The sequence below is a fragment of the Equus przewalskii genome, chromosome 1, assembly GCF_037783145.1.
Source record: "Equus przewalskii isolate Varuska chromosome 1, EquPr2, whole genome shotgun sequence".
In the NCBI taxonomy this organism is placed as follows: domain Eukaryota; kingdom Metazoa; phylum Chordata; class Mammalia; order Perissodactyla; family Equidae; genus Equus; species Equus przewalskii.
The window spans coordinates 78,867,748-78,895,583 of record NC_091831.1 but is presented as its reverse complement, the minus strand read 5'-3'; the positions used below and the strand labels follow the sequence as shown (position 1 = coordinate 78,895,583).

General features: G+C 41.7%; 1 protein-coding gene across 9 annotated transcripts in view; it reads right to left on the bottom strand.

Annotated features, from left to right (window-relative positions):
- SIPA1L2 (signal induced proliferation associated 1 like 2) overlaps positions 1-27,836 on the bottom strand; it is a 211,902-nt gene that overhangs the window by 142,814 nt on the left and 41,252 nt on the right. For all 9 annotated transcript variants that reach the window (XM_070614983.1, XM_070614973.1, XM_070614991.1 and 6 more), the window contains exon 2: positions 19,691-19,738. The gene's annotated coding sequence lies outside the window, so the exon portion shown is untranslated. The remainder of the gene's footprint in view (positions 1-19,690; positions 19,739-27,836) is intronic.

Below are 27,836 nucleotides of genomic sequence, written 5' to 3'. Positions count from 1 at the left end.
ACTTCAAGGCCATCTCCATCATGCAGACACCGAACCCAGGATGGGCAAACTCTTCTCCACGGGGGAAGTGATGGAGCAAGGAAACTCGAGAGAGACACTAACAAAAAAAACTGTTTTCAAAATGTTATTTAAAAGATTGGAAGGAACACTGGGTGTGGCTGCCAGCCTTGTTGACTGCTCCATGCTGCACTGGGGGCGGATAACAAACTAACGGAGGATGAGCTGCGATCGGAAAAGTAAATAAAAATGAAAGGCAGTATGCCAAAACTGATCAACAAGGGGTCCTCACAGCAAGAGCTTTAGGATTTAGAGGGAGGAGAAAAAGGCCCCCGTGGCAGAGAGTGAGCTGTGCGCAGCGCCCCAAAGAATGGTTCCACTCCATCCTCACAGAGAGAAAAAGGGCAGAGCACTCCAGGCTATGAAAACCCTGAGGGAGGGTGATGGATAAATGGGTTTGGCTGGAGCCAAGGATCCCTACTGAAGTTAACAGTAAAAGCGAAGGCTGGAAAGACTACTTATTTTGCTGAAGTGTTACGCATTAAAAGCCAGACCAAGAAAGTTTAACTTTATCTTGAAAATAACAGGTTTTTATGTCAGAGAGAGGTTTAGTTTATATAAAGTATTTAGCCCAGTGGGCAGGCAGCCAGGGAGAAAGGAGCCAACGCTGGATTCAGACAGGGCTTGCTTGCTCCCCCATCTGCTATATTTATACTCTTCCCCCTGTGGGCAGCTATTTAATGTTTTCCTCCCTTTATAAAACATCTATGTCTAAATCCTCTTCTATGATAAAACTCATTTTAAAAATTGACCTTTTCTGTTATTTGTATTTCCAATCTCTGTTATCAGACTATAAATTCCTAGAGTTCCACTGCACGTTTATATTCGCTATGGAGCTGGAGCCACCAAGGAGCGACCAATACAAATTTTCTAATTAAGAACAGATAAGGCATCGACAAAATCAAACTTCTGCTAACCCGTGTTCATTCTTTCATTCAAGCCTTCATTAAGCGTGTACTACTTGGCAAGGCCCCAGGGTACGTGATGAAAGATACATAATGCATAAACTCTGACTTCAGGAAGTTTATAAGCTACCCAAGGAGGCAAGATGAACAAACAAATCTTCCCACAACATTGCTTTCAGTTTCAGCTCAAAGAAAATATTTATTTTTTCAAAAGAATGACTAGGAAGGACCAAAATGGATACATTTTATTTTAAATTTCTACCTTGATCTCCTGTCTGCGCCTCTGAGAGACAGATGTTAACAAGTGCTAAAATTATTTAAATGCAGTCACCAAAGGAAACCAGAAAAGAAGGAAAAAGGAGGAAAGATCTGTAAGTTAGATATAAGATACAGCACATCAGTGGCAAGGCAGTCTGGAACGTCAATAACAGGACCAAGATGTCCACAATACAAAGGAGAGTGGCCCACACAGGAAAAGATATGGGCAAGTGGCTGTGCCAAGAGAAGGGGTTATGAAATAAAATATTTACATTTAAAGTTCTATTTTTAACAAACTTTAAGTCAACCTCTCCAATACCAAAAGCTTCAAGAGGAAAACTCATTCCACAATGCTTCCCTAAAAATAGTGCCCTTTATTCCTTCTCAGGATACCGCTTAGATTTCCCTGCAGTTCGCTTTTGCAAGAACACTGGTCTGATGAAGAATGAAACAGTTACTTATTTTAACTAGAGTGCACTATTTGCACTATTTATGTGATGCATGCGTATCTTGACACTGTGGCCCACATGAGGATGTTTTCCTTCTAGAAATGTGATCTGCATCTAGGCCATGTTTGGTGCGCCGTGGCCTTGCAGCTGCTGCTGGAGAGCTGGATGTTGTTCCCAGGCATTCCACAGAGTTTGTCAGTTTAATTTTATCTAACAGGCTAAAAAAGGTACAATTATTTTTATTAAAATAACAATAAGGAAATAATTTCCAATGAGGAATGTCTAAGCGAGAGGTTCTGCACACCAGGCATTTGTGTCTGTAATTAGCAAAATCAGATGCCCCTCTTTTCTCTCTCTAGTAAGTATTTGGCTTGCTTCCTTGTAATAACTTCCTATGGAATAAAAGCAAATAAGCTAAACCAGAAATTGAGTTTACAAATTTATGTACATTAATTAGTCAACTCTGGCAGAGGCTTTTACTTTAAAATCAGATACAACACAAGCATCTGAAAAATGTCTAGGCTCCAAATCACACCCTAATCTCAGCAGGACTGAGAAAACAAGACACACTTACATCAAACGAGTGAAATCACCCAGCGGAACAGATTTATCTTGTACTTTTGTTACCCCCACCCCGGACCTAAAATCAAATAGAAAGTGTTTCAGACTCAACAATTCGCCTCCAGGATAATTTAGGCCAGAGTGGGAAGGCAGGTATTTCTGGAGGAAAGTCTGAAGGTAAGTGGACCCACAAGGACATGCTTCGTCTAGCTACAGCTAACCTGGAGCAACAGATGAACCTCCGGGTGGGTGAGCAAGGACAGGCCGACCGCTCATCACAACTGCTGAAGACAGACTCTAACCAAAGGCCACAGACCGCAGAACCTCAAATTGCTCTGCCACATACGAGCTGTCACCGAAATATTACTAAGTGCAAGACAAAGCAGACGGCTGATACACAATCCACCTTTTTCAACTCCCTCTGACAAAACCCCATTTCTGCCAAATGTAATCTAATAATTTGCATATGTAAGGGCAAAGGTCTAGACCATGACATCAGCTTTACAGAAAATCCGCAGACTCAAAAAAGAACCAACTAGCCCACTCAGTCTTCGGAAATTCCAAATAAATGAAAAGATGAAAAGCACATAACAGCAGGAGATATCGGACTCTACATTCCCAGTCCTAGAAAGCACAAAAAATATTTCTAAACAAAACCATTCTGTGAATTCCCCACTATAGAGATGTATGGGGAGGAGGGGTGGGGTGGCGGAGGGGATCCATCCATCACAAGGGTATTAACTAAAAAGTTGCTTCCTTGGCAACCTGGATACTGCGACAATGCCCTTGAACAGCATTATCAAGTCAAGACAAGCCAAAGTTAACCCAGAAGACTGTCAACAGTTCAGGGATCACCTACCTTGGTGATAGCCCCCAAGAGCTAACACAGGATTCCTTAGACATGACATTACAGCCAGAGATAGCAGGAGTGTTCACAGTCTGAAATATCTGCCTCAAGAATTCAGGATCCACTGAGCTGTCCAAAGTTCAATGTGCAGACTGTTATTAAAGCTGATAACTCTGCCTGTTCTGGACACTAATAGGAGTATACTGAACTAATCTAAGTCTCTATCATCAAGGGTTTTGCTGGTGGCCCCAGGCCCTCCAATTTCCCCAACATCTATTTCACTGGTTGGAGCCCCAGGCTTTTGGTGGTGGTGGTGCCAGTGCTGTTGCTTAAGCAAAGATGCCCAAATAAGTGATCTCATTTACATTTTTAAAAGGAAGATCCAACTCCAAAACTTCTCTTCTTCCCTCCCTTGAGTGACAGGGCAGGGCCAGAGTGCCGTTTAACACATCAGGTGAAAATGAACTCTATAAATGTGCTCTAATGCTGCAGACACCGAGCAGAATGGACTCCTCGCAACCCAGGAGGCTGCTGTTAATGGCATGTAAACTACGTTCAGATAGGGAGAAACCAGACAGGGAAGTCTGTGGTCCAGGAAAAACTAACAACGGAGACAGCAACAAGGTAAAGTCAAAAGAAATGATGTTGTCATTGGGAGTTGTTTTCAATTGCATTTGAGAATCTTTGAACTTTCGCTTTGTACAACTGGGCATCTTAGCCTTTCTTCTACAAACAGTTAAAAAACACCCAAAACTGAAGGCTCCAAGTTAATGAACACTGGGGTGAGACCCAAGTCTGCAAAAAAAAGCTAAGACGATTTACCCATAAAAAGTTAAAAGTACACTTTTTAAAAAAGTTCATTTCACTCAATTATTCAGACCCAGATACCAAAATCTCAGCAAATATAGGATACAGGAAATCAAAATGGCCAAGACAGATGCAAGCCAGCACTTGTAACAGCTCTGGGACAGCAGTCAAGAATGGAGAGAAACTCCTATATCCCACAAAGGCGAACTTTCGCCTGTGCTCCATGAGAAAAGATGAACAAATACTAGAGAGAGCAGCTCAATAAAATAATGGGCTAGAGGGAGGTAAGAGCCTGGCACAGAGCCTGATGAATCCATGGAGGTGGTGGGGGAAATGTCTGCTGAACCGGTCTCGTCTCTATCACAGAGAACCAGGAGGCATACAGGATGAATGGGAGGATGTAACATCCTTAATGGATCTCAGTGGATCCTTAACAGGCGCAGGCATTCTACTTTCCATAAGACACCCTATAATGTACTTCTCCGTATCACTAATAAAGGTGAGATAAGGGACTCCAGTTGTTTAGCTAGCTTATCAGTGGCGGAAGCCACATACAGCAGCGGTGGGTGTTTAATTTTAGCCAAGATCTCCCCAAATTTCCTTGTGTGTTTCCTCATAGGCATGTCGGTTATTCTCCTAACCCCACAGCACACTAGGCCCTACCAAATGATGAACCCAAACGGTCTTTCCATTCCCTATAGCTGAGCCCCTGTTAACTCCCAGGCACGATGGACTTCCCAATATTCCCCAAGAATATTTTCCTTCCAGCTGCTGTCTTCCATGTGCTCTTCTGCCTCGGGGAAGCCATAGCTCTGGCCTCTTCTGTATTCTTGCAGACATGATCCAACATTACCAATGTTTATTGACATGCTTGTCTCGCCCACGAGACTGAGAATCAAGAAATCAGAGAAATCTATTCAATTTTGTATTCTCTCACCTTGCCTAACAAGCTACCTGGCACAGGGAAGATATAAAAAATATACATATATATATCAGCTAAATGAAATATTGCCAGCCAGCCCATAACTGAAGAGCGTCAGCTGGGCAAAGACCCCGTGCCAGCATGACATCAACTGTTATGCAACCAGTCGAGAGATAAATCATACCTTTAAAACAAAAAGGTGAAATATTTTTATATCTACATCAACAAAGCAATGCTGGTGTGGAGAGTAAGCCAAAACAAACAGCCTTACTGGAAAAGGCTATAAGTCCTAAAGGCATTGTTCTAACAGAACCCTACCTGGAAAGCCAGCTGCCACGGGCTTTAGTCTTGCACAGTGAAACTTCCCCAGAGAGCTCAGAAATAAGGCGGAAATATCACTCTCTGAGATTTAAACTTTAAAGAGCATGAAGCCTCAAGGCCTGCAAGTTTTGACTGTATCCTAATTAATGGCAAAATATAATTAAAGAAAGAGTTTAGGTCAGGGATTGGGGACATGGTAAAAGGAGAATTTCGGAGCAAATTCTGGAGAGAATTCTCTGGGGAGAAGGAACCTCAGCCATAGACAGGAAGTTTTCCCTTATGTGGTCCTCGCCTGAATCCAGTGATTGCCCAGTTCGCCCATCTCCCTTGTTCCAAAGGCAAATGAGCCAAGCAACCTGCAGCCCTCTGCTACCTTCAGGCAGAGAACGTGGGGAAGAGAACAGGTCGGTTTTCAGCTTCCCATGATGGCTATATTTAATTCTGTAAATTACTAAGCAGGCATGCTTTTACATACTCAGGTTAGTGAGCTTAGTTAACATGATTATGGTCTGAGAGATGGATCCACTCTCAGTGAGCTGAAAACACAAATCATTTTTTTTCTGAGTGCCAAATAATGAATATCGCCCATAAAATTCTTTTGGAAGAGTTGGCTGGCGTTTCTGCTGGCTTATGCGTCATCCTTTGTATTCACGCATGTTTTCTTCAGACTTCTACACTGTGTGAATCAAGTTTTTACTGAGGGTAATCACTTTTGGTCATTACTAGTTTTTACCCAACAGACAACAATTTACTTAGCACAACTCACCGTCGTGGAAATGTCACAGAAACAGTTTTGCTTCGCCAAAACTAAATTAATACTGCTTTGGCAAGACTGAGGCTAATTTCAACAAAATTTAATTTGCAAAAACCAGCCCAAGGCTACCAGGATATAAATTCACTTGATGTGTTAATTTCACACTCTAGAGTCCTCATCCCACGGGTGGATGGGTGATCTCAAGTATGTAAAGTAGGGGAGTGTCTGAACTTACCCAAGCAACCCCAGATGGCAGGGCTCCAAGCCCCGCAGGGAGCCACAGCCCCCAGCTTCCCTCCTGCCAGTCATTGGGAAAGCAAGGATTCTGCTAGAAATCAGCCAGGCTGAGTAAATTATTTTCATTATGCAGAGCTCTATCACTGGGCACCAGGGTCTCATTTAATAAACTCTTTCTTCCACATCTTCATACAGAAGGGACACTTTCAATACGGGCAAATAATAATATAAACTCGATCAGCTCCAGCTAGATCTAAATGTGTACAGAGTGCTTTGGGCTCCACAACCAAAGCCACCGAAACTGGGAACCGCATGGGCAAGCCAGCCCCTCTCTGCCCAGGTCTGTGTTCTTGAGAAGATTACTGTGCCAGCTTCTGTACAGTAAATGCATTAAATGTTCTAGCACAAAAATCTTGTCTGTAAAGACCATGAGATAATGAGATGTGCAATGTCAGAATGCTTTAATAAAAATATACCAAAATATACACAATGTTCACAACTATATAACTACACATGGACGCACCTATTCATAGAAAAAAGATGGAGAAAATTCTCCAGAAATGTCATCAATTTTTTATCTTTGGGCTTTGGCACTTGTGGTGATTTTATTTCCTTCTTTCTATCCAAATATCATATATGGGGTACATATCACTGTTAATGGGCAAACCCCAATAAATCAAAAAAGCTTTTGGATACAAATATAAATATCCTTTAATTTATCAGTAAATGAAGATCTGTGTATATTACTTTAAAACAGGAAACTGCTGTATTGTGAGAGTGAGCCATGATGCTTCTACTAAAGGCGACTTTGATCCATCTGTTCACCAGGGGCATGAAACTTCTGTGATTCAGGGAGGGTAATACCTACATGTCAGCAACTCAAGTCCTGAAACACATTTTCCTCCTGTTGGTTCCCCTCAATTTGTTCCTGACTTTTTCTCCCTGCCTACTCTGTTATCTCTGTTACACACAGAATCGTTGGATCTTCAGGGCCCCAAAAGAATTAGCTCAGAACAGACTTATTCCTTGGCCAGTCCTACATTGCCAGCAAAGAAATTTAGTCTGAGTTAGTTCTCCCTGTCACAATGGTGGCAGCACTGTGGCCAGCAATTCCGTTTTCCTGTCCATCAGACAATTAGGATAGAATTGCTTAACCGCCTCCGACCAGAAAGCACATCCCCAAACCAAGCAGCTAACAGGAAATCAGTGATCTGGTCATTAGTAATATATAACCAAATAGCAACATTCCAAAGAAGCTGCTATTCCCTGTCAATCATGTTCCCCACTGGTCTTTAGTAAAACCTCTGGGAATACAAAATTTAATTCAGAGTCTTCTTTTTCAGATCATCCACCTATCAAGTTAATGAGTACTCACAGATCCCTTTAAAAGGGCATAATTTCCTCAGACACAGGAAAGTTTTCCAGTGATGGCTTGGTCCTCAAGGACAGGAGCTCGCTGCTTAGTGCTCAGTTTGCTCAGTAGGAAAACCTCTAGCTCTCAGCTGCCTGTGCACCTGACAGACGTGGGCAGGAGGGGTAGCAGCGAGGAGGAAGAAGGCCCAGGCCTGGGGCAGGGCAAGGCCTCCAGCCTTCAGGAGGCTCACTGATGCGTCCAGGAGCCTTGATGCAAAGCCTCTCCCACAGCAGCCCCCGGGCCCAGGCTGCATTGGTGATGAGTTCTAAAATCAGCCAGAATATAAGCTTTCAACCGGATAGAACTTCTCAAAGGGAACAGAATCATGAGAGGTACCATTACTGGAAAAATACCAAAATATAAAGTTTGAATAATAAGAAATGTAAATTATCCCACTAAAAATACTAGATTTTAGAGCCCAGATATTCATGAGGAGGAAAAAGTAAACAAAAACACTCTAGAATTCTGTATCCTGAGCTAGAATTCTAATAGATATAAAAGGAGCCTTTCTTAAAGCATTTAACTTTCATTCATCAAATATTTATTAAGCACCTACCATGTGCCAGACAAACATATTGTGACTCTAACACACTTGTTCACACATATAAAAAGAGTCATTTGGTACAGACGTTCCCTACATGTGCCAGTTCCCTGGGAGGTATACCACAATCTCTCCACGTCAATAAAAGTCAGTCAAATAATATGAAACCCTGGACCTTCCTGATAATGACATAAATGACCACCCCAGCCTAGATTCTCTTCCCAATTCTATAGCATTTTTTATCAGGGTAAAAGAGAGTGGGGTTTCAGATAAATTTCAGGAAGCCAGCTTTGCTTATTTTAAATGAACTTGCAAATATGTGTCAGTCACTAAGTGATCATAATAAAGACATTTTAGGCATTTACTTGCCAGACTCTGAACGGCCCCTGATCCGTACCTGCTTTGTCAAATGAAACTTGCTAATTAATCCATCAGCATGGGAAACTAACCAGAGCACTCACGCAACACAAACATGAGGCCGAGACAATGGCAAAATAATACACTTAACAATACTTCTTTCACTATACAAGAATTCAAACTGGATCTCAGACTCAGTATCTTGAGCTTGGTCCTGCACAGGGTGAGTACATAGATGACAGGTTCATCCTATGTCTCTCTCTGTCACAGGGACACACACACAGAGTCTCTAGCAACAGGAAATGGAAAACTAACGAGCAAAGCAGCAATTTGCCTGTGTCCAGGATAAAGAGCCCAATTAACTTTCTGGTCATTTCTGCAACATCTACATACACAATACAAAAGTGAAGGAAATACAGTCTTTTACCTTTGACTGGCAAGTCTTAGGTGTGACCCTGGGCAAGATACTTACCATTGCTGGGCTTTGAATGTCTCATCTAGACAATGAAGTTTTGAATTACATGGCTGCTTCCCATTCAATGGTCCACACAGACAACTGCATCAGAAAGATCTGGATGAAAATTCCATTTACTACCTCCACCTTCACCTACTGAATCAAAATTCCAGGGGCAGGAGAGGAGGGGACAGAGGGCAGTGTGTGGAGTGCTCCTGGGAACAGACAGTTCAAGCAGATCTAAGGTAACTCTTGACATGAAGGTTAGGAAATTACTAAGCCCCTTTGGGGCTAGAGGTGAAGGGAAGGCCAAAAAGCCAACCCCTTGAAGGGTCCCCACCGCTCCAGCTGCTCTAAGAGGCCCTGAGAGAAGGACCATGGCATTAACGTGGATTAGCTCCTTAGATCAGCAACAAATCCCCAAAGAGGTCTGGAGGGTATGGGGCCCCAGAGAAATACTGATGAGCAGAAATGGGGGGCATGGTCCAAAAGTAGTTGGGAAACCAAAACACTCCTTGACAAGAGCGGTTAGGCCTGTCCTTACAGAGAGACACAGATCCCAACAGCACATCTCAAATGCTAAGGAAAATCACAAACCTGTAACACCAACAGAAACAAGGAGTTAAAAATCGTCAGTATTAATCAGGAAAGTCATCAAAGCTAACTTAAGATTCTATCCTCTCACTAAGCATTGCCGCAGAAAGTCTTTACTTGGCTAATTGCCTGGTGGAAAATTATTTTGGGAATGATCTTTATGAAGATATGTACTCTAAAAAGTCAAAGCTACATAGCCATAATTCTAATACACTGCCTATTATAGCGTTTTAATGGAGGGAGATACAATAAAGGAAGAAAAAAATCAGAAATAACACCCAGTCTGTTATGTAGACACAGAAAGGGCATCACGTGATTTTACAATGAGAGATTGTTTTTCCATCGAAACTACTAGTAACCTCATGTTTCTGCCTGCTAGTGGACGGACGCATATTTCTGAGAATGGATCAGAACACAGCAGGGTCTGATTGCCATTTTAGAAACGAATTTAAAATAACATTTAGTATTGGGTTTATCTGTTTCATCCATTTAATGAGCAGACTCAGGCGAGGGCACCCCCTCAGTGGAGGAAACACATCTTCTTAGACAGAGGGCAGAGATTCAAGAACAAGAAAATGCCTCACATGCTCACTTTTCTCCCCCAGCACTTACTAACTCTGCATATTTTAGCACATTTTAAAAGGAAACGGAGAATAAAAATTAGCAACATAACAAACACCTGCGAAGCTGTGTCTGGTGAGCCAGGCCATCGGAGGAGAGCTGTGTAGACACCTGGCGTCACCTGTCAGACTGCCAAACCACTGTATTTTTAAGCTATTCACACTCTTTCTAAAGAAGAAACAAAAAAATCCTACATGCCTGAACTGTGAGGCGGGAGAGCCTACTCGTAACTCAGCCCTTGTCAGACAAAATCCAGCAGCCTCAAAAGGTTCAATAGCCTTTTTATAAACCTATTGTGTGGGTTAGTGCCTAAAAATAGTATGGTTCGGCAGGCAGATCACACCAAAGAATAATTCCTACATGCTAAACTGCCAAACAATAGACAAAGGAATGGAAAAGAATGCCAAAATGTGTTCGCGGGCTGCACCCAAGCCCCCGAGGTCGCCTCCCCCTGGATTCCTCTGGGTTCCTCACCTTGTTTGACACACAGGGAGCCAGCTTACCCCTCACAGCCTATACTGGAAAATGGGGGGGGGGGGTCAGGAGGGAACTGGGCCACACGTTTCGATAGTATCCAATGCCACTTTTAAGAGACCATTTTTCCCCACTGAAAGAGACATGAAGGTGATGATTACATTATAATAATTATTGGATACGGCCCCTGCAAGTTTCCCTTACACTAAAGCACAGTTCTCAGCCTATACCGTACGTCAGAATCACCTGGGGAAGTTTTAAAAAAAAGACAGATGTCAAATTCAGTTTCCAGTTCAGTCTTTAAATACCAGTTTTAATACCAGTTTTAAATATTAGGCATTGGTATTTTTAAAAGCTTCTTGGGTGATTCAGATGAGCAGCTAGGTCTGAGAACCACTGCTTAAAACAACAAAGGCTAATTTTAGGCCAAGTAAGGTCCACTGCCCAGGCTGAGAGGCAGGCAGCAAAAACCAGCAGGAGAGGGTAAGCGGCAGGGACTAAGGCTGCAAAGGATGGGCCACCAAGAGGCCACCAGGGCTACTCATCTGGAAACTACCACTAGACAGAATAAAAACCAAGATACAATAGCCAGCCACCACAATAGTCAGATAAGATCACAAGGAAGTAAAAAATTAAAATCTAAATTTTAATACACCTTAATCCCCAATATTAACTTGAGATTCACTTTTTCTTTTCTTAATATATTTATAAAAAAGAGATTCTAGTATGGATTTTTATTCTGGGGACAGGACAAATCTTAAGATAGGAGAAGTAATAAATAATAGCATCTTACAAACAGACTTCAGTTGATTTTTCAGGTAAAATCAAAAGGAAATAAACTAGCTGGATCAGTTATAACAAGTATTGCCTCGCTGATTCCTGATAAAAATCTTATGATAGATTATTATCTTCATTTTGCCAATATCAAAACTGTGACATATAAGCTATTAAGTAAATTGCCTAAGGTTACATTAAATTAATAATCTGACAAGCTGGATGGCAAACCCCAATGTTGTTCCAACTTTAAAATGAAGGTTCTTTCGTGTTCTTATCACTAAATTGTACTATTTCCACCAAGCCCATTTGCCAGAAATTCTTTTCTGCAAACACACAGGAGCCAGCGCAGGCTCAGGGCTAAGAGTCGGGCACTAGAATCTCCTTCCTCAGGCCAGAGTGGTAGCCCTGGCACTTACAAGTCCCTTGAGCATCTCTGTCCTCAGAGTGCCTGCATCCGCAGGGCCAGAAAGATGGCCATAGGAGCAGTCTATGCTAAAGGAAAGAGCACCTGCCAAGGGCTTACAACAAGACTTACAACACAGACTGCTAGCTTTTATTATCATTATACTGAACAGCAGAGAGAATCAAAGAATCTGATCTCGGAAATTTGTTCACAGTTGTCAGGAGGTAATTAAATATAAACACTTAGCACATTTCACTGCACATGCAGACTCTCTAGTCCTTTCTCTCTAAATAAACCACCTTATAGAAGCAGTGACTTTATTCCTACTGCACCTCACGGTGCCAAGGGGACCAAGAGACCTAAGATCCTACAACCTCCCAGGTCACAGAAATTCGAGGCAGAAGGACTGCTTGCATTTGGAATGGCTCTCAAAAGGGGACGATTCCATCTCAGCCTCTATCAGACACACGGCTAATTACTCAGGAAAGTTGCTTTTAGCAAGGAAAAACAGCTCTTTTACTCCAGAATCAAAATCTTAATGCTATTCATTGTTCCTCCTTGAATGCCTCCTTTATGAAACCTTCCAAAGATATTTCCTCTAGAGAAATGTTTAATAAAAACAAACAAAAAAAGGAAATAAAACAAACAGCGCTGAGATTTAACTCACAAAATTACAATGCGTTTTGTGAGAAAGCCCCGCTGGCTTTCGGGTTTATGAACTAAGTATTAAGTATTAGCAGCTTTTCACTAAGGAAACAGAATGACAATACAGTACTGCATTTTATAATACAGTACTTTATAATACAGTACTGTAAATGTTTTCCAAATACTAACACTGTAGAAGACTTATACAAAGTTCCAGATTGCATTTCAGACCTTTCGTGATGAGAATTCCTAATATACTGACTTTCATATTGGTCCCATCGACCTTTCAGAGGTTATGCAGAATTGTCAGTTAAACAAAGAAGCCACTTAAGTTGAAGATTCAACTAACTAGGAAAAGATCCAGCATTCATAACACTCAGGGGTAAATGCGTCTTCGGGCCATGCATGGGTCATCCACGCAACATTCACTTGACTATTAGAACATACGATTGTTTCATATTATTCTAGTACACATTCTTAAAGCTTTGTTAGGATTCCATTTGGTGTTACACAATATCAGTATGTTTATCTTTACACATTATCAGTATATGGATATGGGCATTATCAGTTGTACAAACCCTTCCTTCTGGTTCTTCTCATATCTGCCTGCAGAAAATAAGATCCATCCAGAAATCTCTCTAAGATAAGACCAAATGGGACTCCTGAAGTCACCTACCCTTAGGGCACTCCCACAGAGTGAGGTCTGACAGCCCAGCTCCTTCTGGCTCCAAACATAAAGAGCTTTGTGACCTTGAGCACATCATTTAACCTCTCTGGGCCTCAGTTTCCTTATTTTTAAATGTGGATAATAAAACCTACTTCAAAGATCTGCTGGGAGAGGAAATGAGATAGGTGAAATACTAAAATATTATCTACCACATAGTGAAAAGTAAGCAAATAAAGCTGCAATAATGAACAATAATGATTATTAGGAAGAAGAGGAAATGACCTGTAAATATATTGCAAATGAGATACGTGTATGTCACACACATTCAATCACAAAGTCCCTCTCATGTGATCAGGTTGATGAGGGTTACATTTTGGGAAAAACTATTTGTAATATAAGAGACATAAAGCACACTGTCATTTATTCAACTAGATGGAACCTAATGGTAAGAACAGAAACTGGAAAAAGAGAAGGAAGAGAAAGAAATTCCTAGTTATCAAGAAAAGCGTATCTTACCTTGTCAATTCAGAAAAATAATTCCAAGTACAAAGCAGATTTTTTTTAGTCTGACTAGCACGAATCAGTCCTGAGAAGCCAGGGTGCTGGACCTATCAAACTAAGGACTAAATCCTACTTTGTTCAAGCGATGGGTTCGGGTGCTCCAGAAAACGGAGGGCTCTCCCCGGCTTGGGAGGAGGCGGCCGAGGAGCCAGCAGGACTGCCGAGGGAAAGGGCGACTCTCAAGACAGACTTTGCTCAGCCTGCCCTAAGGTCCTGGTGATGTCACCAATTTCTTATACCCTATGGGGCCATACATAAATCCAAGAAATTATCTCTTTCTACAGTAATCTTCCTTTTTGCTATGAATAAAGTACACCAACATGTACACGTCCAAATGTACTCATCCATCCATTCAAACATGTGTATTCAGTGCCTACGACATGCCAGACATCCTGGAGGGTGCAGAGATCCACAGCCACCTCAGCTCACTAGTATTGCCCTCGTATTTGATGATCATAGCCACTGAACCTTTCATTAAAGCTATTTGTATATAATTTTTTCTTCTCCATTAGATTATAAACTCTTGAAGGGGAAGGGCCACATTTTAATCATTTTGTTTCCTTTGATGCCTAACAGGGTGCACCACTTACAGAAATTACCCAATAAATATTTACTGAACAAAATCACCCTCCAGGAGGCACGAACAGGAGAGCCCACAGGCTCCTTCCCCTGAGGTCCTCAAGATTTTAAGATCATTGGCCTGAGGTGGCTAAACCTTTCTAAATCTGGCTGACAGTGGGATATGAAATGAAATATTTTTCCACATAAGCTGGAAAATGTTTGTGTTAACTCATGTTTAAATTCCATGAGTGTAAACAGCAAAAAACGAACTTAAGGAAGAGACAAGAGATGACCTAAAAGTTTTCTATATAGGCTAATGCATTTCCCAATATCCAAGCACCTGAGTTAAGGATCAAGCACCACCACAGTTCAGACCCATTCGTGACATCCTGATCCTGGAAACAGATGGCGCGCTGCTGCTGTAAGGAAGCAAATGACGTCTATCCCAGCACGGTGCCCCTAGCAGGGAGATCTAGTAATATGATATTTCTTCAGAAACCTGGGCAGGATAATGAGAAACTTATCCGTCTGAGAACATTTTAAGTGAATGAAGATAAATTATGGCCCCTGCAGAGGGCCATCAGAGTCCTAGAATTCTACTGGTCTTACAAAAGTGGCCAAAAAGAAAAAAGGATAGGATATAGGATGGAAAGGAAGCCTGGCACCCCCTCCCTGCCAATACTTATTTTGATTCTTTTCAAAAGGCAGAAAGTTGAAGGTTAAAGCTGAGAGCAGAGAGAGGAGGAACAAGATATTCCAGTCATCACAACAGTAACTTTCTGATAAGAAAATACCTAAAGATAGTCAACAACACTGGAATAAGTTTGTATGGTAACACATGTTTACTAAACCTGTTGCGATGAACATTTCATAACGTATATAAATGTTGAATCACTACGTCATACACTTGAAACCTGAAACTAATACAGTATTGTATGTCAACTATGCTTCGATACAAATAAATAAGAAAAGGGAACAGTTGTGCACTGTTGGTAGGAATGTAAATTGGTACAGCTATTACGGAAGACTGTATGGCGGTTCCCCAAAATATAAAAAGGAAAACTATCATGTGATCCAGCAATCCCATTTCCGAGTTATTTACCCAAAAGAACTGGAATCAGGATCTCAAAGCGACATCTGCACTCCCATATTTGTTGCAGCATTATTCACAACAGTCAAGATACGGAGACAACCTAAATGACCACAGACAGAGGAAGAGATAAAGATGATGTGATATATACATACAATGGAATATCACTCAGCCTTAAAAAAGGAAATCCTGCCATTTGCAACAACATGGATGAACCTCGAGGACATTATGCTAAGGATACCAGACACAGAAAGACAAATACTGCATGATCTCATTTATAGGCAGAATCTAAAACAGTCAAACTCAGAAGCATAGAGTAGTGGAGGAATGGAGTGATTTTGGTCAAAGGGTACAAAGTCTCAGTTTCACAAGACGAATAAGGTCTGGAGATCTAATGCACAGCACAGTGACTACAGTTAACAATACTGTGCTGTATACTTGAAATTTGCTACGACGGTAGATCTTAAGTGTTCCCACACACACCCCCCAAAAAAGACAACTAGATGGGATGATGGATATGTTAATTAGCTTGATGGTTGTGATCATTTCACAATGTATATCAAAACATCAAATTGTACACCCTAAATACATACAATTTTTACTTGTCAACCATACCTCAATAGAGCTGTTTACAAAAATGGCGCCTACTTGGGATTGCCTCACCCTAAAATGCAACTGGTAAATATACTAGTGGATTGAGGCTCATTTTTAACATAATATTTTTAAATGGACTATCATTCACAAAGTTTAAATAAAAGATGAACTTTCAGGATAAAAAAAAAAAGAAAAGAAAGAAAGAAAATGCCTAAGCAGTTAAAAATTGTTATCAGAAGTCTGAAGGCTGAAATACACACCACTAACCCTATGGTACCAACTACCTCGGAAAATTCGACTCATCTTTGTAAGGACAAGAATTTGAAGCTCAGCCCAAATTTTTCTTAGGAATCCCCTAATCATAGTAATTTCTTTCTCCACAGAACAAGTCCCCTAATCCCCTGATAAATAAGCTTCTAACCCTTTATGATGCTGAGTCAAAGAGGTCCTAACTTCACCAATGGGAAAATGAGGACATTGAACGGTAACACCATCTCTATAGGATTGTGCAACAAGTCAGCAATAAATCAGTATGTCACCTCCTAAATTCTGATGCTGTTACAAGATCTATAGTTTTCAAACAATGTACTTGTTCCATATAAGTTTATGTAAGAATAAAGGTCTTTGAAAAAGAGAAAATAAAGCAAAGCAAATGAACTTCATTCATACTTTTTAACAGGTATGTTGCAAAGATTTGTGATGTCCCTTCTAATTGGGGTGTAATTGTAACCCCTATGAAGATAGTGCCTAAAATGGATTTTCAACTCAGAAAAAAAAGACTAACTAGTACAGAGGGCTAAGCGAGGTAGCACAGCTTTATTCCACTCTGTCTTCTTAAAGAGTTCATCTGGATTCACACCATAAATGACCCAAACAGTAAAACAAAGAAGATAACTAAGAATTGGCAAAAATACTTGTTTGTATCACGTAACAGAGAACTAATATCCAGAATGAAAAAGTTTGGTGTTTTTTTAGTTTTTTTGAGGAAGATTAGCCCTGAGCTAACTACTGCCAATCCTCCTCTTTTTGCTGAGGAAGACTGGCCCTGAGCTAACATCCGTGCCCAACTTCCTCTACTTTATATGTGGGACGCCTGCCACAGCATGGCTTTTACCAAGTGGTGCCATGTCCGAACCCAGGATCCGAACTGGTGAACCCCGGGCTGCCGAGAAGTGAAAGTATGAACTTAACCACTATGCCACCAAGCCGGCCCCCAGAATAAAAAAGTTTTAAAAAAATCAGCACACATACTAATTCAAAAGATAAGTGGGCAAAAGAAATACAAGTGGCCAGTAAAAATGTAAAGGTGCCTAACTTCGGCATTAATTTAAAAAGAAAAGAACGTAAGTATTAAAGCAATAAACACTTCTTACATGAAAATCAAAAAAGAATAAAATATTGAGACTACTCACTGCGGGTGAAAGCTAGAGGCTCCCTCATGTCACTGAGGGAATCTTAAATGGCACAATCTGTCTGAAGGGCAATCTAGCAACAGCCACAAAACTTTAAGTGTGTGCGCTCTTTCACCCAGGCATTTCATGGCCAGGAATTTATCCTAAGGTAATAGTTGCGTAAGTCTATAAACAAACATTTTGTTAATAAGAACCAAACAATGACAAGTACCTAAATGTCCTTCCATAGGGATTAAATAAATTATAGTGTATCTACACACTGAAAAATAATTCACCATTAAAAAGAACCAGTAGGAACTACCTAAATGGTGACGATGAAAAGATGTCCACAATGTAATGGTAAGTGAAAAAAGGAACTGGCAAAATAGGTTGTATTGATTAATCCCATTTTTGTTTTTGTTTTTAAAAAGTGTGCACGTGGATTTAAAAGAAGGTCTATCAACAGCGATCGCCTTCGGGAGTAAGAGCACAGTGGGGATTTATGCTCTACTTTATATATTTCTGCGTTGTCTGAACTGAACATACCTCCAAATTTAAAAACTCAAGAATTTAATTATTGACAAAATGAAGTATGGAAGCTTAAAATCATGAGCATGTATCACAAATGTTTATACTGTTGCATTTCTATAATATCCCCATAACTTCACTCACCAAAATTAACCATAAAGAAATTAACTAAGACCATATCCACTAGGTTAGCGGCTACACGCAACTGACTTGAGAAAACCTAGAAAGTGTTCATTCCAGGCAGCAGCTATTTCCCCACGGTGCACAAAAGCACAGTAACAGACAGGATAGTCAGAGCTGTGCCCGGGCGCACGAGGTGCCCTGAGCAGTCTGGAGGCCAGTAGCACAATGAACTCAGCACCCGGCTTCAGTGGGGACCATGGACCAGGAGGGCTAAGTCCTGCTGCACAAACTGAGGGTCCTTCCTTCCAACAAACCTAGGTCAGAGTTCCAGTTTCCCATGCTGAAATGTAAATTACCTCCCTCTTGTTATTTCCACAGGGTAATTTACTCAGGCTCAAAAGCGTTCATGAGCATGTCAGCCAAGCCTTCTGAGCCACATCTCAGGGGGAACATAATCTTCTCTGGATGAGTCTCTTCTGCTGTTTCCTCGATTTCTCCTATTCTCTCTCTGCAGGTAGTTTCACAATTTCGCCATTCAACATACCTATATTTTATGTATAATTTGTAATAAGAAAACATGTGATGGATATCTACTGCTTCCTCCAATGACACCTGGCCACTGTTCAAGTGCTTATCCATTTAAAAACATTTTTAAATGCAGGCTCCCAGGCCACAGACTTCAAAATGCACCAACACACATAAACGACAAAGGCTGTGGAAGTAAAGGTGGTCAAGAGACACAACAACTAAATGCAGGACCAGACTGTGGACTGGACTCCTGTGGAGGGACAGCCACACTAGAAAGGACACGTTGGGTCAGATGATAATACTAAAATTCAAATAATAGATTAGGTATAAATAAAAACTCAATATTAAAGTATCTGAAGTTGATCACTGAACTACTGTTAACTAAGTGAGTATCTCTATTTTTAGGAAATACACACTGAAGTACTGGGAGGGTAAAGGGCCATGACGTATGCAACTTATCCTTAAGTAGTGCAGAAGAAAACTGTGTGCATGTGTGTGTGGAGACAGAGAGACTGAGAGAGAAGGATGGCAATCTACTTTTGATAATCCAAGTGGAGAGATCAAATGCGCCAGGCGATGGTTACTTCTGACAGCTCCTGCACAAACCCATCTTATTTCCTGCTGCTACAGAAAATGCCACATTTGTGAACACACACAGCAAGGGAGCAGCTAGCTCTGTCTTTATTCTCTGGCTGAGGAAAGTATTTAGGGTGGGACCCCTGGGCCCCAAGCAGAGCTGGCTAGAGCTCATCCAGGAAGCCTAGGCCGTCCTCCAGCTGCTCCTTCCATGGCCTTCCTGCAATGCCTCCTATCAGGTAGGGCACCCCTGCCATGCCAGACTCCTCCACCAGGACAGCTGCCTCTGCGCCACCACTTACCCACCACTACACTCACACTGTGCCCTTTAACCTAAGGGGCACTCCATGTAGATACCTACAAACCAACCTACAAACAACGTATCCTATTAAACACATTAAGAGATGCTCGGAGGAGCTTGCTTGTGACTCCTTTTGAAGCCCCCAATTCAGGCAATTCCAAAGTTCAAATGGGCTTCTTAAAGCCCATGTTTACTGTGGAAGAGCGAAAAATCAAAACATTCAATCTACAAGCCAAGGGGAAGAGAAATAATCTTTATGTATTTCTTTTAAAAAAAACAACCATTAATGGGACACGTAAGCCCAATTTAAAACTCAGAGCAGCTGTTCAGGGTCAGGAAGGCTCTGTGCTCTGGCATTCTGGACAGGCTTACCTGCAGGGAGAACAGCAGGCTTCAGGTCGCACAACCAGGAGCAAGATCCTACAAGAGAAGAAAGAGACCCAGTTCAGACTCACAGAAAAACGCTTGGTCAGTGGTTTTCAGAGTATGGTCTGAGGAACCCCGGGGGTTCCCAGGATCCTTCCAGGGGACCACCAGGTCAAAAGCATTTTCATGACGGTACCAGGACACTATTTATCTTTTCCACTCTCCTTCCCCCAGGGCACAGTGGAGACTTCCAGAGGTTGAGTGACATATCACCGTGTAAAAGACAGGAGAATCTAGCTGTATTCTCTGAAGCCAGATATTAACATGATTTGCAAAATGTAAGACAACGCCATTCTGCTCATTAAATGTTCTTGCTTTGGAAAATAGTGATTTTCATAAAACACATTTATAGTAAAATGTAAAGGGCTTGTTGCCATTTTCAATTAATTAATAAATGGTTTTAAACTTCTCAATTTTAATTCTAATATCCTAAGTATCAGAAGAGATAAGCCATATCATCAGAAGCTCTTTGGGATCCTCAATAATCCTCAAGGGGGCCTAAGACCAAAATTTTGAGAACTTCTGCTCCAGGTGTCTATTTCGGTACTGACTTCTGTCGCACTGCATCTGCTTTTAATAACAGCAACAGTGGTCCCTATTAGCTACGCAACACTCTGGACCAGGTCCTCTACTAAACACGTTATATAGATTATTTACAAACTCATAATCACCTTTAAAAAATCATCCTTTTCCGCCCCCCGGATGAGGAGATGTGCTCTATGGGACGGTTACTCGCCCAAAGTGAATCAGCTGGTCACACAGAGCAGGCTCTGAACTCAGGTCAGCCTGGCTCCTAAGATCATGATCTTTTCACTACATCATTTTTTAAAATAGTAATTATAAGAATTTCTACAAACTAAACTGGAGGTGCGCTGGGGCCACACTCCTACCTGACATTGCACAGACTCAAAATGCAACAATGTGTGGTGTGCAGCCCTATACTCAGCTTCCTACAAAAGACAGACCCCAATAAGTGGAGCGTCTGGAGATGGCCAGTTTACACCTGTTGTCCCAGCATAGCATTAACAGTGACCCTCTTTGAAAGGTGATAAATTATAGGGTCACCTACCAAGAACGCTACAACTGGCCTTCACTTTAGAAAGCCCATCGTTTTCAATCTGTCTCAATTTTTATGAAGCACTTACAGTTGATGAAGAGTTATTATTATTAGTCCCTCAATTTTAGCAGAATATAAGATTACGTGCAGGGGTAAGAGACAGGAAAGAAATTCTCACTGACGTAACTTCTACAGCCTAGCAAATTCTGAGCTTGAAAACCTACAGCATAGTATGGCGAGTTCCTCAAAAAACTTAAACATAGAATCACCATATGATCCAGCAATTCCACTTCTGGGTATATACCCAAAAGAATTAAAAGCAGAGTTTTAAACAGATTATTTGTATATCCATGTTCACAGCAGCATTATTCACAATAGCTAAAAAGTAGAAACAACCCAGTGTCTATCAACAGATGAATGGATAACCTGGGGTATATCCATCCAATGGAATATTACTCAGCTTCACAAAACGAAGGGAATTTAGACACACGCTACAACATGGATGAACCTTGAAGACATTATGCTGAGTGAAATAAGCCAGTCACAAAAGACAAATGCTCATATGAGGTACCTAGAATAATCAGCTTCATAGACACAGAAAGAACGGCGGTTGCCAGGGGCCAGGGATGGGGGAAATGGGAAGTTATTGTTAAATGAATACAAAGTTTCTACTTGGGATGATGAAAAAGCTCTCCAGACAGATGGAGGTGATCGTCGCACAATCACTTCAATGTACTTAGCACCACTGAACGATACACTTAAAAATGGTAAAATTTATGTTACGGATATTTTACCATAGTAAAAAAAAAAAAAAGCAAAACAACCAAAGCTTTTATTAAAAAGTTTTCCTAACATTAAGCAATTAGAAAAGAACATATTATTGAGCATCTGATGTCACGGTTTCAGTCTTCACTAGTTATTCAATCCAACCAAGCATTCATCTACTGAGCAAGTGCCCACCAAGCGCCTCCTTGTTCCCAGCTACGTGCTAGGATCCGAGGGAACAAGGATGGGGACGGTCTCCGCCGCGGAGCGGGTACGCCAGGGAACCCAGACACACCACTAGATACACAGAGAAGCAACCTGGGCAGGCCTACGTAGGAGCCATAACCGCACTATAAATGACAAATGGTTCTTGCAAACAAAGCACGAACTTGCACAATTTCAAAAAATTCAAGCCCTCTAAAGCGTCAATATTTTTCAAAGTTTTAGGAACCAATTTTTTTTTTCTCCAAAGAGGCTTTCTGTTTTCTACATTTTTAGGCTGATACATTATAAAACCTTCAACTATTAGAAAACAAGTCTTTAAAAGTCCTACTGATGCAACAGTCTGTTTCGTGACTAAACGTGTGGTGCATTTCTCTTCTCCAGCAGAGATCCCTAATCCAATGTCGTAACGTCCCCCACACAATGAACACAGCTCTGTCAAAGGCACTTCTCCGTCCTTTGAACAGCAAACATCCTGTAAACAATTAAGGTCCCACTCTTTTAACTGATGGCTTTTGTTTACTGACAGGAAAGGAAACCACAAATTCTCCATGAGGCATGAGGGACTCCAGGTTCTGCTTCATTTCCTACCAAGCAGGTGGTTTATCTGAGGCAAGGGGCTATTGTCTTTTGCCTTGTTTTACCTTTAGAAAAAAAATCAGCGAGCTTTCGGCAGAGCAAAGGCTTCTCAAGCAGAACTTGGGGCTGTGGGCTGCCTTGCAGGGGGTCAGGGAGACGGGAAGATGCTCCCCTCTTCCCTGGGCCATTGCTGAAAGGAGGCGCCTGACGCTTCCACAGGAAGCTCTGCCAGAAAACCAGATTTGCAGGCAGAGAGAGGTCTGGCCCTTTGCTCTTACCAGCAGGTTCTTCAGCTGTTTTTGCAGTGAAATGGGGCTCTGAGAAAGTGAAAGCCAATGTTTTCTTTCCATTGAGAAGAACAGAAATACTTGATCCAGCTCAAAATCACTGTTTCTCCGTTGTCTATTAAGACAGGCTTGCTAGTATTCAGGAAACGCCAGCACCAGGGGAAAGTTAATTTTTGTTTTTATTTTTTATTTTAAAATAAAAATTCCTTTCCAAATGAGATCTCTTCCCGGCATAGTGATAAGTGCTGACTTCTGCCCTTGCACTTGTGGACTCTGGCAATACGCACAAGCAATACGTGCCTCTCCCCGCAATTCTGGGCCAGCAGGCCAGCCACAGCTGCTGCACCAAATCTGTGAGCCACAGTCATATCCTATGGTTCTCTGGGTATCATCATTAGGCCTCGGGGCGCACAGCTGCAATCCTAACCCAGCCCTCACCCATTCCCAAAGTACAGTACACACCTCAGGAGACAGTGCCTCAAGAAGCATAAAACCGAATATGGAATCAGTGCCAGATTCAAGCAGCCAATCCTACCTGAAGAGATTTAGATCACAGAGGATTCTGGAAATGAACATCAGATTATGCCACTTGCTCCAGGAAATGTATTCTGGAAACCAGTGCATCTGTCAACACCCAACATTCAACACCACTGACCATCACTAGCGCTCATAATCAGGCTTTACTGTCTCAAACAGCTGCCCACAGACACACAAACACAGAGACCCAGTGGTCTCTGTTAACTGTTTCCAGGCTATTTAAAAGTCTCCTTTTACACAGGTGTCTACACCACCAACAAGATATCAGCTTAACTTTAAAACACGTTGCAAAGCTCCAGCAAATGACTGACCAGCCCGAGGAGTCTGTTCTCACTGTGAGTCAGGTGAGCACAATGTAAAACTCTCAGCTAGTCCTGCGATGTCACTGGAGACACTTTCCTTTGTCATTTCAGTCTGGCCTAACACAAGGCACTCCCATCACTCAGGTCGCGTTTCGTGGTTTTTGGGGCTTTTTTGGTGGCTGTTATATTTTTGTTTAATTGTCACAAGAATATTTAACATAAGATCTACTCTCTCAGCAATTATCAAGCGCACACCACAGGACTGTTAACTATAGGCACCATGTTGTGCAGCAGTTCTATTCATCTTGTGTAACTGAAACTTTATGCCCATTGAACAGCAACTCCCCATTTCCCCGCTGCCCAGCCCCTGGAAGCCACTGTCTACCCTCTGTTCCTATGAGTTTGATTCAATACCTCATGTAAGTGGAATCGTGCAATATTTGTCCTTCTATGACTGGCTTAGTTCATTTAGCATAACGTCCTCCAGATTCATCCCTGTCATTGCATGTGGCAGAATCTTCTTCTTTTTTAAAGCTGAATAATATTCCCTTGTATATATACTCTGGTGTTCTTTTTAAGTTAGATAGAGGTGAGAAGGGAGAAAGATACTGGAAATAGAGCCCCTCCAAAGTTACTAATGTTCAACAAATATTTACTTAGCACCTCTAGCATCCAAATACTTAACTAAATGCTGTCCACACTAAGGCATAGTTCTTGCCGCCAAAAGCTTACTGCCTAACAGAGGGAGCCAACTTTTAAAGAGAAGAGTGTAACCAAGTGTCAAGAGAACATAATGGAAGACATCTCTAATAGTGAGGGCACCAAGGAGGAGGAGGCCAAATTTTACCTGGGAGGAGGGAGGTGGGGAAGAAAAAGCTTCATAAGCAGGTAACACTGGAGTGAGTAACTCGACCATGGCAAAGGGGTGGGGGTGTGGGTGTGGGGGAGAGCTCCATGCCCTCACCCCTCAACCCTATCAGCAAGGTACAGACCTATTCAACTTTCAGGCAGGCCCTCCTCTCCCCCATCCCAGCCCCAGGGTGAATCAGGAAGAAGCTAGGACTTAGATGCCTCCCCCATACCTCGCAGAGAATCCTATGAGCCCTACAACACCGTGCCTCATAGAGTATTTAAGCCCTACAACACCACACCTCATAGAGAATTCCATCAGCCCTACAACACTGCTTTCGTGTCTAGACTCTAGACTCCAGGAGGGCAGGGACAAGGCCTGGTTCAAGGCTGCATATCCAGTACTGAGCGTTGTGCGCTGCACTTAAAAAGGACCTGATAAATATTTTCCAAAAAAAAAAAACGGAGGGAGGGATAGAGAGAGAGGAGGCGGAAAGGGAAAAGGAAGAAAAGGAAAAGAGAGGAAAGAGGAAAGGAAAAAGAGACTGGCTCTCTATGGAGACCCGGAAGCTGCTGAGGAAAAGGACAGGGGAGGCTAGCCCAGCACAGGCACAGAGTACACATCTGCTGAAAAAAAGAACAGAGGCATTTCTAAATGCGAATTCCCACAGACTGGGCTGACTCATCTGAAATCACCAATATTCATCCATTTTTGACCTAAAAAAGCAGAAATTTCATGATTCAACCTAATATATGATCCTCCTCAGTGAGCTTACCTATTCCATGCCCAACTCTATCATCAGTCACTTATTTTGGTACATTGCTCACCTTACTCCTCTGTCTTGTGCCCAAACAGCCAACTGCCACATGAATGACCGACCAACACCTCTAACTCAACTTGCAAAAAGGAGAGTTCATGTCCTCTCCCTCGACTCATCTCCGTACCTCAGCTAAGAGCTCCCATCTTCCTTCACTTCCCTCTTCTGCTGCCATGAGCCATGGCAGACGCAGGGGCTGTCTGCTCCGCATACCTTGTCCACACCCCCTTCTCCTGGCTCTGGTGAGGAACTCTCCCGCCCTTAATGCACTGCTGCCCACGGGCCACTCAGGCACACCACTGCCTCTCCTCAGCGACTAGTTCAGTGTGCAGAACCAAAGCAAAGCCATCTACATCTTCTCTGGGATACTAGACAGTTCCCAGGAGACAGAATTTGGTTTCTACTGAGGGTGCTAAGCTAAGAGGTGGTGAGCTGTGATTGCTGGCTGCCATCTTGCTGGTGACACAGAAAGGGCTAAGGTGAAGAAGTCGGCAAAGCTGAGAAGGCAGAGCCAAGAAACCGGAGAGGAAGAGTCCTCACGACAATGTTTGAGCCCCTGGGTCTGACAATGCTAAAGCATGCTCCTCCTAGACATCCCACTTGCTTGAGCAATACCTTTCCTTGTCTGCTTAAGATAAAGTGGGGCTTGTGTCACTCATAACCAACATTCTAGACAAATACGCCTATTCAAAACCGCACCGTGCATAACTTAAATCTCAAAACAGCCTTCAAATAATTCCATAAGATGGCGTCAAGTGCCTCTTGCTTGAGTTATAGTATGTGATAAATGACCTTTCCCAAATAAATACGACCTACAGTCCTCGTCCCTTTTATGGAGATGTTCTCATCACCCAAAATACATCCTCAGTCAAAGGCCTTCACTCCCATAAAACTTTCTCAGACATTTCCAGGGGAAAAAAGTCTTAAAAAAAACCTTCCTAGACAGACAGTGACTCTTGCTCTCTGCAACTCCCAGAGAACATTACTTGTATCTTTTCTTCTAACAGCTTTTCAGTCAGTCTCATATGTGATTTATTTATAGATGCCTGCTACCTTCAATTGTGAATTCTTAATGAGCAGAAGCCTTAGGCATAATAAGTAATCAATAAATAGCTGGTGATATGAATAATTATAAGCAGGCAAGCTTTGTGTATTCAAATCATTTGCTGCTGATTATGTCACAGTTAAAGCAAAGTATCCTTTTTTCATAAATTTATTACATTAATTTTTCTTTGAACTTTTAAGAGTGAATAACTAAATTCCCATGACTACTGGGATGGCCTTGATGCGGTGTAGGAAATACCCTAGGCTCTTTCACTATTTCTCACAAACAAGATAAATAAGGAAGACTCTTGCAAACAATACACCCCTGCCAAATTAAAGCTAAAAAGCTTTAACTATTCCACAGTAACCACAAGCGTAAACTTTCAGCCAAGGCAACCAAGCCACTGGCACTCTCTCTACCCTATCTTTCCAGCTCCTCGTCCTGCCACTCTTGCTCACACACCCCAAGAGTGGTTCTGCAGACTTGCTTAGGTAGAGGGTGGAGCAGTGAAACATCTTGATATTGTCTGCGAACATCCCTTTCCTCTACCCAAGGTGTAAAACATGATGAATAATGATATAATTTTAATATGGGAACCAGGAACAATTTTACTAGCAGAAAGAAGTATGTGATGAATTCATATGCATCACCACAAGCATACCTATCCAGGAAAAAAAAATAGGAGGTTGAACTTGACATGCATAGCTGATACATGTGCTCCCATCATCATCTACTGGTTTGCTTTAATCCCCTGCATGTAGACAAGCAAAACATTACAAATGAGAAAAATATCATCCCTTAATGTGGTAGTTTTATCCATTATCTATGAGCTAAATATTGATCCACCCTTAAGAGCAACCAAGACAGAAAGGAGTACACTTGGACCCCATGGTATCCCACACTCTCTATGTAGCTTGAACAAGGGTCTAATGTAATAATGCTATGATGCCATTTTAAGAATAGGGGATCCTCTATCATATACCTGAAACTGTACTCATTAAATCAATGGAGAAAGGAAGAAATAAAACATATTTGGCAAATTCAAGCACATTCTCTATTTTAAAAATAGGTATTTACAGCAACCATAATCAACTAAGGTAAAAATGCCCCAACTAATAACTTTGCTAGTAGTGCCGCCTGTTTTCTGACACTGAAAGGGATAGAACCATTATCAGATGAATCTTTTGAATCATATGTAAGCACTACTTGTACAAAATGCAGGACGAAAATCTTTGATGAGCTGGGCAAACTAGACAGAAGAAAAATCAGAAAGGGAAATAAACTGGCATAGATTTATCTAGCATAGGCTTGACCACATCTAGAACAGAAGAAATAAATCTGACAGTGCAAAGTTATATAACAACTATGTTGTCATGTTTGGAGGGAAAAGGAAAGCATTCCAGCAGGTATGTATCAAATATATACTAAATAGTAAGGGTGTAATTCATTTAAGCCCCATTACTTCACATTGTTGGAATTTTAAACAATTATATATCTGCTCAACTGAGATGTAGATCTTTATTTTACATACATGAAAGTAGAAAATGCAAACCTAACTTCTCTAACTGATACATAATTTGGGGAAAAAATACAGTGAAACCATTTGAAATGTAAAGAGAATAACCATCCAT